Below are 12,488 nucleotides of genomic sequence, written 5' to 3'. Positions count from 1 at the left end.
CTAAAAAAGCCAATTAAAAAAATTCAATTTTGAAATAAGGTGAAAAAAAAAAAAAAAAAAAAAAAAAAAAAAAAAAAAAAAAACCAAAACAAACTTAATCTCTCAAGTACCAAGTAATGAACGCCTTAGGTGCAGTCACTGTATCTATCCTGTCTCTCTCCTGATCCTAGCAAAGATCATATATATGCACACAACTATTTGTGAAGTCAGCGACACATACTTTCAAACCTCAAATGAAGTTTTCATGAAAATAGTCCTCTGGGGCTGGCAAGATGGCTCAACAGGTAGAGGCATCTACTGCTAAACCTGGCCATCTGAGTTGGATACCCAGGACCCACTCAGTGGGAGAAGAGAGCAGTCTCCTGCAAGTTGTCCACTGGCCTCCACATGCGCTGCATAGCATGTTTGAGTCACACTCTCCCATATAAAATAAATAAATGTAACAAATATTAAAAAACACTCCTCTCTTAATTATATTGCTATTATTGGGAAGAATCAAAGAGAGAGGGGAAGAAAAGAAAACATGAGGAATTTTCTATTTTAAAAAAACCTTGAGTGAACTGGACAGCATGCATAAAGACATGTACCAAACACACAGATATGTTGAGAGCTTGTTGTGTTTTAATACGTTCCTCTTAGAGATAGATTCAGATTTCAGTTGCCAAGAATATTAATTCAGTGATCTCCCTTGCATATATGTGTGGGGGTTTGTGTATGTAGTGGAGGTGGAGTACACGTGTGTGGGCATCCATGTGGAAGCCAAAAATCAACTTCAGTTACCACCTCTTGGGTATTGTCCGCCATATTTTCTGAGAGTTTTCACTGGCCTGGAATTTATCAGTTAAAATAGAAAGACCAGAAGGATCCAGGGCATCTGCCTCTCCCCATCTCTCAGCACCAGGACTATAATGTACATCACCAACCACTTTACAGTCTGAGCTACTTCTCAGCCCTCCTTTTTGTATTCTTATGGTTAATTTATTTCCTCTGAGCTGGTTGCTGGTGGTCTATGCAGTGTCCATTCCCTGTTACTCCTTTCTAAGTTCCTCCATCTCAAGCTCACGTCTTCTAGGATAAGACAACACCAGTCTCATCTCAGGAATAAGCATGTGCTGATCTAAACAAACGATGAAATCCTCATTCTACTTATCAGGTGATTGGTTTAGATGATGCAAAAATAAGCGGATCAGCTTGTGGCATTCCTTCCACCAATCTGAAAATAAATTAGTATCAGAAAGGGCATCTAACCCAGTTTAGGGCAGTGAGAGGAGAAACTGAAGGGTTTTCTGAAGAAGAAGTTAAAAAATAATTTTTGTCCCTTCTGGCATGTGGCATGGAGCTGTGAAACTTACAGCTGCTGCCACCATCTACCCATGATGGAAGCCAGCCTCAGTATGAAGCCAACTCTGTGGAGCACAGGCAGAGAGATGGCTCCTTGGTATCATCACTGAGTGGTTGACTTGGACCTAGTCATCTCTAGACTTTCCTATTTTATGAGCCAAACCCATTGAGTAAGGATTTCTTCTAAATGCATTTTTAAAATTCTCAACTGATATGCTACTCTGATTCCTAAAGTGATAATGTAGTCACACACTCAGCCAATGATGCTGAGTTAGACCACTGACAGTTGAACCAAAGAAACACAGCTCCCATGCCTCCTGATGAGATAGCCTTCTTTCTTTCTGCCATTTCCTCCTAGTCACTGCCTCAAAATGTTCACATCATGGTCCACTTTTAGTTATAGTATTTCAAAATCAAAGTATGAATAATGTTAGAGGACCGTGCTTGAATCACACAGTAGACTAAAAGTAGATTTAGGGTCCTCACAGAGAAACTTGGAGGAGAATTTGAGTGATTACCAGTTCTAGAAAAATACATTTTGACAGGTGTGAAAGAGAAGAGCGTCATGACTGTGGAGCAATTAAGAAATCCATGTGTATTGGCCATGGAGAAGTTCTGATAACTTCCAGAATAAAAGCATGGAAGCAATGCTGGAGATTCAATGAGAACATGGTAAGACCTGAGTGGAAGCGGATAGACCATTATGTTTGGTTCTTGGCCCTGCTTCATATCTGTTGCTTTGCCATGACAGTACAGTATGATTATGAAATGTTCCAACAGGCTGGTGATTTGAACACTTGGTGCCCAGTAGGTGGTGATATTTTGGGAGGTAGAAAAAACATGGAAAGTAGGACCTGGTTGAAGGAATAGGTCATAAGGATGTGTAGCTTATCCCTGGCCCTTTCCCGTTTGCTTCCTGGGTCCTTGAGATGTTGTCTCCTGCCATGACCTTCCTCCTAGCATGGGCCAAACAACAATGGAACCAGCTGACTCTGCACTGAACCCTCAACTGTGAGCCAAAATGCATCTTTCCTCTTCTAAATTGTTTCTCTCAGTCATATGTCACATCAATGAATGGTTAAGACAGTACTGTATCTGATGGCATTTGTAAGAATTTGATGAGAATATGCATGTAAGTTTCTATAGACTGTTGCTTAAGACATGGTGGGCACTAAGCCTAGCTTACCCCGCTCCCCCCGTCATTCCCATTGTATATAGGGTGACCACTGAAACGTCGGCTTTTAACGTTTTGTCTGTTTTTGCTGTTTTTCTGAATTGCTACAGTTAACCTGGCTCTGCCGAAGTGAGACTTGCCCAATTGATGATTTGTGCAGACATCTCTGATTTGATATATCCCAAGAATAGATAATATGGAGGAGGAGAGGAAGGAGGGGGAGAGGGGAAGAAAAAGAAGAAGGAGCCTCAGTTTTTGACAAGTAAAACTTAGATATTTCCCTCTTATCTTTTTAAGAAATCGTCTTTAATAGATTATAATTCCTTGAGGGCAGAGACCAGTATAACACTCCAGGATGATAATTGAGTAATATATTCTATTTTGTGGTACAAATGATGTGTAACCCTCATTCTTTTTTAATATTGTATTTATAATTTTTATTTTATGTGTATGAGTGTATTGCCTGCCTGTGTTTAAATATACCTGTGTCTTGCAATGCCTGTGGAGGTCAGAAGAGGGTATCAAATCCTCTGGAACTGGAGTTACAGACGATGTGGGTGCTGGGAATTGAACCCAGGTCCTCTGCAAGAGCAGCCAGTGCTCTTAACCACTGAGCCATCTCTCCTCACTCTTAAAAGGAAAAAAAGGACAGAAGTGAATTGTATATAGTACCTATTGTATACCCAAAGGCACTCAGTAGATGCAATCTCCTCTGACCCTTACAAATATCAATGAGGGAGATTTCATTATCTTACTTTAAGAGGAAGGACCTAGAACTCAGACAAGTTCACTGCTTGTCTAAAGAAGGTGGCAGAGTAAGGAGAGGAATTCAGGCCTTTGATGCAAAGTCCACACTTTTTCACTGTATTAGTTCTGATGTTTAATTTTTCAAACTGTGTTCCATTTCATTATGCGCTTTAGCATTCATCAAAGGAAATGTCTGTATATGTAAATTCCCTGCACTGATAGACAGAATGATTATTTATAGCCTGTTGACATTTGCTGAATTTTCCGTTCACATTTACATTAGCCTGACATTCCCCAAGAGAAGGCTTGGAAATGTTTTGATGTTATGTCAGAAAATTCTAAATGTATATTCACTGATTCATTCCACAAGCATCTTTTGAATGTTTACTATGTTCAAAGCACAGTGCTGGGGTGAAACAAAGTCCTTTAGGTGCAGTTCCATAGAACGCCCCATAAGGTGACTGACCATTCTTTAGGAAGCACTGCCAACAGAGGTTCAAAAGCAAACATCCTCGTGTAGTGGGGTTTATCTACGAACACCAGGTATGTTGCTGGCAGCCCATACAGACACAATTAAGACTTGAGGAATGTGGCACTTGATCCAGGCGAAAGAAAGAAAAGAATTCAAAAGGAAAAATGAAAAAGGCTTTAAATAAATCAGAAAAACATTTATAACAGTAATAAAAAGCCCTTTACCCTTGTAGTGGAAAAGCAAGAGATAGAGAGTGGAAAAGAATCAAGAATTATGCCTGCTGTTTCCAGAAATGTTTAATCCTGAAATGTTTAATCCTGAATCCAGTACTAGGGGTTTAAGTTAGGGTCTTGTGCATATTAGTCAAGGTCTCTATCACTGAACTGTATCCCAAGCTTTTATTTTACGATGTACTTTTGAGACAGGGTCTGCCTAAACTGTTCTTGTTAGCCTTGAACTCACTCTGTAACCCAGACTGGCCTTGAACTTCAATGTTCCTGCCTCAGCCTCCTAAGTAGCTGGGATTATAGGCCTGTGCCACCAGGCTCAGCTATAACTTAATTCCTTGAAGCTCAGGGCTTTTTATTACTGTTATAAATGTTTTTCTGATTTATTGAAATCCTTTTTCATTTTTCCTTTTGAATTCTTTTCTTTCTTCTGCCTGGATCAAGTCCCACTGGTGAAATACAGGCATTGATACTTCTCTCAAATGAGATAAGAGTTTGGTAAACTATGAAGTTGTTTATAAATGGCAAAGTGATATGCTTAATAGTGCTTCTTATAAGCTTAACCTTGGAAATGAGGTAAAACAAAGTACACAATGATATGGACAGAGTGTATGGCTGATAACTGACAGGGATGAGCTGCAGGGCTGGGATTCAAGAGAACTTTGTTTAGACATATGTATCAACAGAAGCAGCCTAAGAGCTGGAAATTGGAAAAGGAATCTGGACTTTGAACTGGGGAGGTCAGAAATGTTTACTCAACATATACAGCACAATTAAAAAGGAAAGGGGAGAGTTATCACACATAGCTAGCTCATCCTCATCAAAATTTAAGAAGCATCCAAATGAGATGGAGATTTGAAGGAGCTTTGCTTTATTTTTGTTTTCTGGTTTGTTTTTTTTTTTCTTTATCTCTGCTTCACCATCTGCCTTTGTTATCAGCCAGATGACCATTTCTTGGTATGAAAGGAATATTTAATCTCACATTTTTTAAGGTTACATTAACCTGATTCAGTGCCCTGCCATACAAAGTTATCTAACTCACCTTTAATAAACTCAGAACATCAAAGATGATTTTCTACTTAAGCCAGCCAGCATAAACTAAGTAAATAAATGTAGAAAACCATGGAAGTTGTCTTACTTTGGTTTCCAAAGATTAAGTTTAATGTGGCCTTGAAAAATATTAAATCCAGCTAGATGTCGAGTTTGCATTTAATAGAATGAGAGTTCAGCTCCCTTTCCCTATTCACATTAGTTTAGGCCCAGAGGATATTTATTAAACAAAGAACGGCAGAAGAAACTAATGTTCAGGAAGGAAATTGGTTTTCCTGCACTGCAGTCCAACCTATTTTTAAATTAGCAGAAGCAAGTGTTAATATGAAACCCTCTGACCAGTAATCACATTTTCCTTTTGCTTTGTTGGAAAATCACAGCAATCCATATTAGCATTTCACACTAGTTAGGAGAGCAGGTAAAGTGGTCCTGGGAGACTGTTCAGGGTGAGAGCTGGGGAGGGAGAGGTGATGTGGGCAGGGAGGTTTCCTGGGAAGAGCACCTCAGTAGGCAATTTCATGTGGAAGCTAAAAAGCCTTTTTTTTTTTTGACAGCAATTCAAAAATAAAGCAGAAAAGACAATGAACAGGGCTCTGCACTGACGTTGGGTTACAGTTTACTCAGGTGCTGACACAAAATCAATATCACCACCACCTATTGATGATTTATTTCAGTAATTACTCTTGAACTCATAACTAAAATGCTGTCAGAACAGGACAACTTTGTGCTGCTAAATGCTTGTGCTTTCTTCTTTCAGTAGATTAATTTACATGTAATAATGAAAGCTGCTCAGTTCCTGATACTGACCAGTCAGCAGTTGATTGCACACTTTGGAGAATGGGGAGGGAAAATTAGCAACCACTTTCAAACACCTTTGACCAGGTGGCTTAGAAACAGACAGCACAGGAAGGAATTTTCCTATTGGTTCTCCTTAAGGTGACGGTTCTTTGAAGCCCAGTCTGGAAGTGGAAGACCTAGCATCCTTTCTCCCCAGAGCAGAACCCAGTGGTTCATGGTTGGGTCTGAGCCACTGTCTGCCACAATCCTCTCCGTGGTTGTCCTGGGAAAGGCTTTCAGATAGGTGAAGAGTTTTTAGGTAAGGTAATATGTTTATATAGCAGGAAATGGGAACATTTATAGACTGCTAACATTCAGTGCTCTTTTATCATTTATGCCAAAATACAAACCATTGGGGATATGTTGTATCTAGCAGTTGATCATGGCTTTCCCATCTCTGGAACCATATGGAAAAAAATTCCCATTTATGTATCAGTGATTCTTAAACTGGGATCCTGAAGCTGGATTTGGGGAGGGATGCATCTTTGTTTTCAATAACATTTTTCAGAACTTTAAATAAATCTTTACATTAGGCAAATAAGCCCAGTGGTCCTGGAAGTGTCTGTGACTTTGAGACCGATAGAACTCGCACATGTTTCATCAAATTTTACTTGTTGCACATATCTTGAAATAGACTTTTGTACCCATAATCCTGTGACTTGAAGGTAGTTATTATTGTATTGGTATTATTTAATGTGTTAAAAGGCAATATATATATTACTTTGCATCTGTATGTATATGTATGTTCATATATGTGTGATATGTGTATGTGCTCATGTGGTTGTGTGCACATGCATGTGGACGTTCATATGATGGCCAGAGGTCAATATTGGGTTTCTTTCTCAGTTGCTAACCACCTACTTCTCTGAGATAGGGTCTCTCAGTGAACCTGGAACACACTACTTGACTTTCAAACTCTACAGATCCACCTGTCTCTTTCCCTCCAGCACTGGCGTTACAAACAGGAGGTGCCATATCCAGCCTTTATAGGGATGCTGGGGATCTAAACTCAGGTCTTAATGATTGCACAGCAGGCAATTTACCAACTAAGCTGCCTGGCCCCCCAAAATGTTCATTCCTAAAATGATTGAAAACTATTCCAATGAAATTGGATTTGTTTCTAATATTAGTTCACAGTTCAGAAATACATTCTTGAGTAGCCTTAGATAAAATCAATTCAAAGTGCATGAGACATTTAAATGTTAAAATGATAAAATATTTAGGAAAAATATTATCTAAGGTGTGGGAGGTTATTAAAAATGACACCAAAAATAATCTCTAAAAGAAAAATTAGTTGAATTTGATCAAAATTTAAATCTTTGCTTTACAGATGACCTGGTAAGAAGACAAAAAAAAGTTATAAAATAGGGAACTTATTTGTAAATCTAATGTAAGAAAAAAATCTATATAAGGAGCTCTCAAGATTCAATGATTTTTTAAAAACAGGCAAAATTCATGATGATAAATCTCACAATGGAATATGTAAATATGGCAAATAAGCATTGAAAAAGATCTCAACATTACTAGCCAAAAATGTAAATTAAAATTACAGTGAGGCGGGGGCTGGAAAAATGACTCAGCAGTCAAGAGCACATTTTGCTCTTCCAGGGCACCTGAGTTTGCATCCCGGCACTGACATAGTGGCTGAAAGTCATTTGTAACTCCAGTTTCAGGGGACCCAATGCCCTCTTCTAGCCTCTACAGGCACTACATGCACATGGAACACATACATACACTCAGGTAAAGCACTCATACATATCAAAATACAAATGAATAAAAATTAAAAAACAGTGATATCTTACCACACCTCATTCTCACCTAAAACACAGTGAGAATATCAAATGCTGTTGAGTAAGGGGGGTGGGGTTATGTTATTCCTGCTTGGTTGGCAGAGGGTGCAATGTCAGTCACTCTGGAAAGTAATTCAGCTGTTCCTTCTATAACCAAATATGTACTTACACTACTTAGCAATTTCTCTTTTAGGCACTTGTCTGAGAGAAATGAAAACCTATGATCACACAAATTTGTACATTGATTTTGACATGGCTTTACATGTATACAGCTAAAACCTGTAAACAATCCAGATATTCATTACAAGGAGTACATGCAAACGCAACTGTGGTTCATCCTTAACCATAGGATACTACTGTTCAGCAATGAACAGGAGGTAAATGTTTGTGTATACAATTTCAAAGGAATTATTTTCAGGACAAAATACATTTTAAAATGATCATGTAATATATGACACCATTTATATAACTTTTTATATTTAAAATTGTAGAGGTGAAGAATGGATTAGTGATTGCTAGGAGATATTTGAGGACAATGTAGCTATAAAGGGGTAACAAGGGACCCTGGATTAATGGAGTAGTCCTGGGTATTGACTATCGTAGTCAGCAAGTGATTACACAATGCACATATTTAATAAAATTTCACAGAATGACTTACACATGTACATACACAGAGCAGTAACTCTATAGCTATTAAAATTTTCATAAAGCTCTTTGTATTGTATCAATGTTAGTATCTTGGCTTTCCTATTATAGCTGTTAACACTATAAAAGCATGAAGAGGGGCACACAAACATTTTTAAAAGGCAAAAACAAGGCTGAGGAGATGATTAGTCAGTGCTTACCACAGATGTATGTAGACCTGAGTTTGAGCCCCAGCACTTATGTAAAAAAAGAAAGAAAAATATACCCAGCCAGGCTTGGCAGTATGCATCTGTACCCCCAGCCCTGGGGAGATTGAAACAGGTGGGTTCTGAATCTAATTGGTCAGCCAGCTTAAGTGAATCAATGGACTCCAAATTCAATGAGAGACATTATCTGAGAAACTAAAGTGGACAGAGATTGAGAAAGATATGGAACACCAACATCCAGACTCTGCATGCACAGACAAACATGTACATGCATAATCTGCAAACATAGGTGCACACATCCACATCAACACACACACACACACACACACACACACACACACACGCGCGCGCGACAGAGACAGAAAAAAAAAAAAAAAAAAAAAAAAAAAAAAAAAAAAAGAATACAAAATCCCAAACATCATTTTAGGGTGGAAATTGCCAAAATACCAGAATAAAATGTACAACATCACTAGCTAGAAATATTGTCAATCAGAGATTACTTAGTCCTGTTGTCAGTCGGGGATTACTTAGTCAGTCAGTGGGTACCATGCAGCTAAAACTAACCTCTTGTGCTCAAGTCAAACCATGCTCTTGCACACAGATAGGAACAAGCAAAGGCAGGCTTATTGCTGGGTCCTGGCATGCCCGGTTGGGCTTAACCCAGTGGCAAACAAGGCTATCCTGCTCCTCCCTTCCCTTCTTTCACCCTCTCTTCCTTTCTTTTGAGAATATCCTCCTGTTTTTAGATAGTTTTGTATGATTTCTGGATACCTATAACACCAGTGCAGCCTACTTCAAGAACTCTCTTTTTAAAAGACTCAGTTGACTCTATGCAAAAATTGGTTCTGCTTGAAATTCATGCACACACGTGGGCACAAACACAAATATATGCACCTACATACAACACACATATACATACATTGCTCTATACCATCTAGGCTGGATTTTCTTTTTTAAAATATTTTTATTTATTTTTATTCTATGTGTATTAGTGTATTGCCTGCATGCTTGTAAGTGCACCCCTGTCATGCAGTGCCCGTGGAGGTCAGAAGAGGGCATCAGATCCCCTGGAGCTGGAGTTAAGAATGGTTATTAGCTGTCGTGTGGGTGCTAGGAATTAAGCCCGGATCCTCTGTAGAGTAGCCAGTGCTCTTAACCACTGAGCCATCTCTCCAGCTCCACAGATTGGATTTTCTTAAGTATTAACAATATTCACACAAAAATGAAATAGCTTCAGAATACATCCATACCATTAAGTGATGCATGACTGTATTTAAAACTGTTTCTAGGGATGAGTGTTATAATGCATGACTGTAGAGGCTAAAGCAGGAGGAGAGGATTACAAGTTCACAATCAACTTGGGCAGCTTATCAAGACTATCTCAAAATATTTTCCATGCTAGGAATATTAGCTCAATGGTAGAGCACCTACATAAGCAGGGCTCCAGGTTCTATCCCTACCATTGCAAACAATGTATCCAGCATGCACCACATGCATCACAAACACCAGCTATTACATATACAGCATGTCACAGGATTGACTACTGTGGGCAATTGTAGAACAATTTTATTTGTGTATCTGAGCAGAAGATGTATGAAAATGCAGTAAAAAGGATAAAAGAAATGGTGCATCATAAACATCAAAGCTACTTGCCATCAGCAGAGATTGCAAGACTGAAAGTTCTTCCCAGTGACAGAGTCTGGGTGACCACAAAGGCCTAGGGCGTCACCACGCCTCCTATAAAAGTTACAAATATAGCACACTTAGCTATGTTACATTAACTTTGGCATACTATAAACTTTTGTGCTATAAACTTTTAAATTGTTTTTAACTTTTCGACTCTTGCACTATAACACTTAGCTTAAAGCACAAATACATTTTATACCTCTCTCTCTCTCTCTCTCTCTCTCTCTCTCTCTCTCTCTCTCTCCCAGATTCTTACTCATACTAGACAAGTGTTCTATGAGCTACAAGCCTAGATCATTATGTGAATATGTTAATCAAATTTTCATCAATGAGACAAAATACCTGAAGGAAAACAACTTAAAGAACAGTTATTTCTGGTTCACAGTTTCAGAGGTTGCAGCCCCTGGTCAGCTGGCTCCATTGTTCTGAACCTGAACAAGGCAGAAATCATGGCAGTAGGAACTTGTGAGGAAGGAAGCTGCTCACCTTTAACAGCCAGGAAGCAGAGAGAGGGAGAGAGAAAGAGGCTTGAAAACAATATACACCCTTCAAAGCCAGGCCCCAGTGATTATTCTCTCCAGCCAGGCCCCATTTCCTAATAGTCTATCCAGTAATGAACTGGTCAATGGATCTCGATAGATGAGGTTAGCCCCTTCATGACTAGTAACTTCCCAATAGTGGGGACCAAATCTTTGAAGAATATTTCATCTCTAAACAACAATGTTTTTTCTATGAAAACTTTAACTTTTTAGACCTTTGTCAAACACAAATAGCTACATTAGCCTAGGACTGCACAGGGTGAGAATCATCACTGTCAACTGTCATCCATTTCCACATCTTGTTCTCTTGGAAGGTCTTCAGGGGTAATAGCATGCTGGAGACACTATCTGTATTCACAGCACCTTCTCTGGAATCCTCCTGTGGGACCTGCCTATTTTATGACTCCCTTTGTTTTCTTATGTGTGTGCACATTAGCAATAAAAACTGTAGTACATAAATATATAAACCATTTGTGGTCATTTTTAATCACTATCAAATATCATGTTACTGTATACAATTGTATGCCCTACCAGATATGTCCAACCCCTTTTGACTTTGCAACATGACACTGTCATCTACAAAGTTCATGCATAAGAACTTTGCAGTAGAATTATGAAAGAAAAAAAATCACACAAGAAAAATCTCATGTTTTAAGTAAGTTCATGGTTTTGTTTTGGGCCACATTCACAGCGATCCTGGACAAATATGGTGTGTGGGATGCAAGTTGCACACACCTGCATCCTTTAATATGACTGGAGTATGGTAAGTGTGTCTACCACAAACATGGGAGTCCCACATTGTTCCACCCACTATAATGGCTACCACATTATGAGGTGGGAGGAAGTTTTCAAGGCCCTTATGAACTTACAGATGCAGAGCTCTATATGTTCCCATAAACTGAAACATCATTTTTCAGTGTGTAACTATTTCACACATCTTATTTAATCCCTGGAGCAACTCACTTCAGTGAATTATTATTTAGATTATTATCGTTTTAAAGCAATGGAAAAAGTAAAGCTCAGAAGGTCAACAAACTCACCTGTATAAATTGTGGAGCGGGAATTTAACCTATTCAGCTCTCAAATTCTTTACCACTAAACTCTGTTGGCTTGTGAAGTTTCAGCTGTTGCCCCCAAGAGCTGTGATAAATCAGCCCTCACTACCTACTTATCTAGCTGCAGACAATGTATTCCAGATATAAACTGAGATACATGGAGAGTGCACAAGGCAGCCTCAACCATGCAATTTGGCCTACAATTCACATCAGCCAAACCACTTTAATATGACTGAACCCTATTTTCTGTGTTTAGGGTTATTCCATTTCGATATAGCATATACAAATCCCCCTTTTTCTGGTTTTGTTCTTGATTTTTGAGACAGAGTCTCCCTGTAGCCACAGCTGGCCTGGAACTCACTATTCATTATTTAGATCAGGCTGGCCTTGATCTCATAGAGATTTTCCTGCCTCAGCCTCCAGAGTGCTAGGATTAAAGGTGGGCACTACTTGGCCACAAATGCCTTTGCATATTTAGCTTTGAATGTTTTTAAAAAAATATACATTCAGAAGTCTTGCCTATTTCTAAATTATTTTGATCAAGGATTGGCAAACTATCTCTAAGGGCCACATAATAACTATTTTAGGTGTTTCAAACTAAAATTCTGTTATCACTATTTAACTGTGCACATTAAAAAAAACTCACACTTTCTTTGGGTAACTTGGAATTCATTATGGTGTTTCCTTTAGCTAAGTCAAAGGTTTATTCTATATGATGA

This window comes from Nannospalax galili, unplaced genomic scaffold (genome assembly GCF_000622305.1).
Source record: "Nannospalax galili isolate Female #2095 unplaced genomic scaffold, S.galili_v1.0 scaffold377, whole genome shotgun sequence".
Taxonomy (NCBI): Eukaryota; Metazoa; Chordata; class Mammalia; order Rodentia; family Spalacidae; genus Nannospalax; species Nannospalax galili.
Note: the sequence above shows the minus strand (reverse complement) of the source record.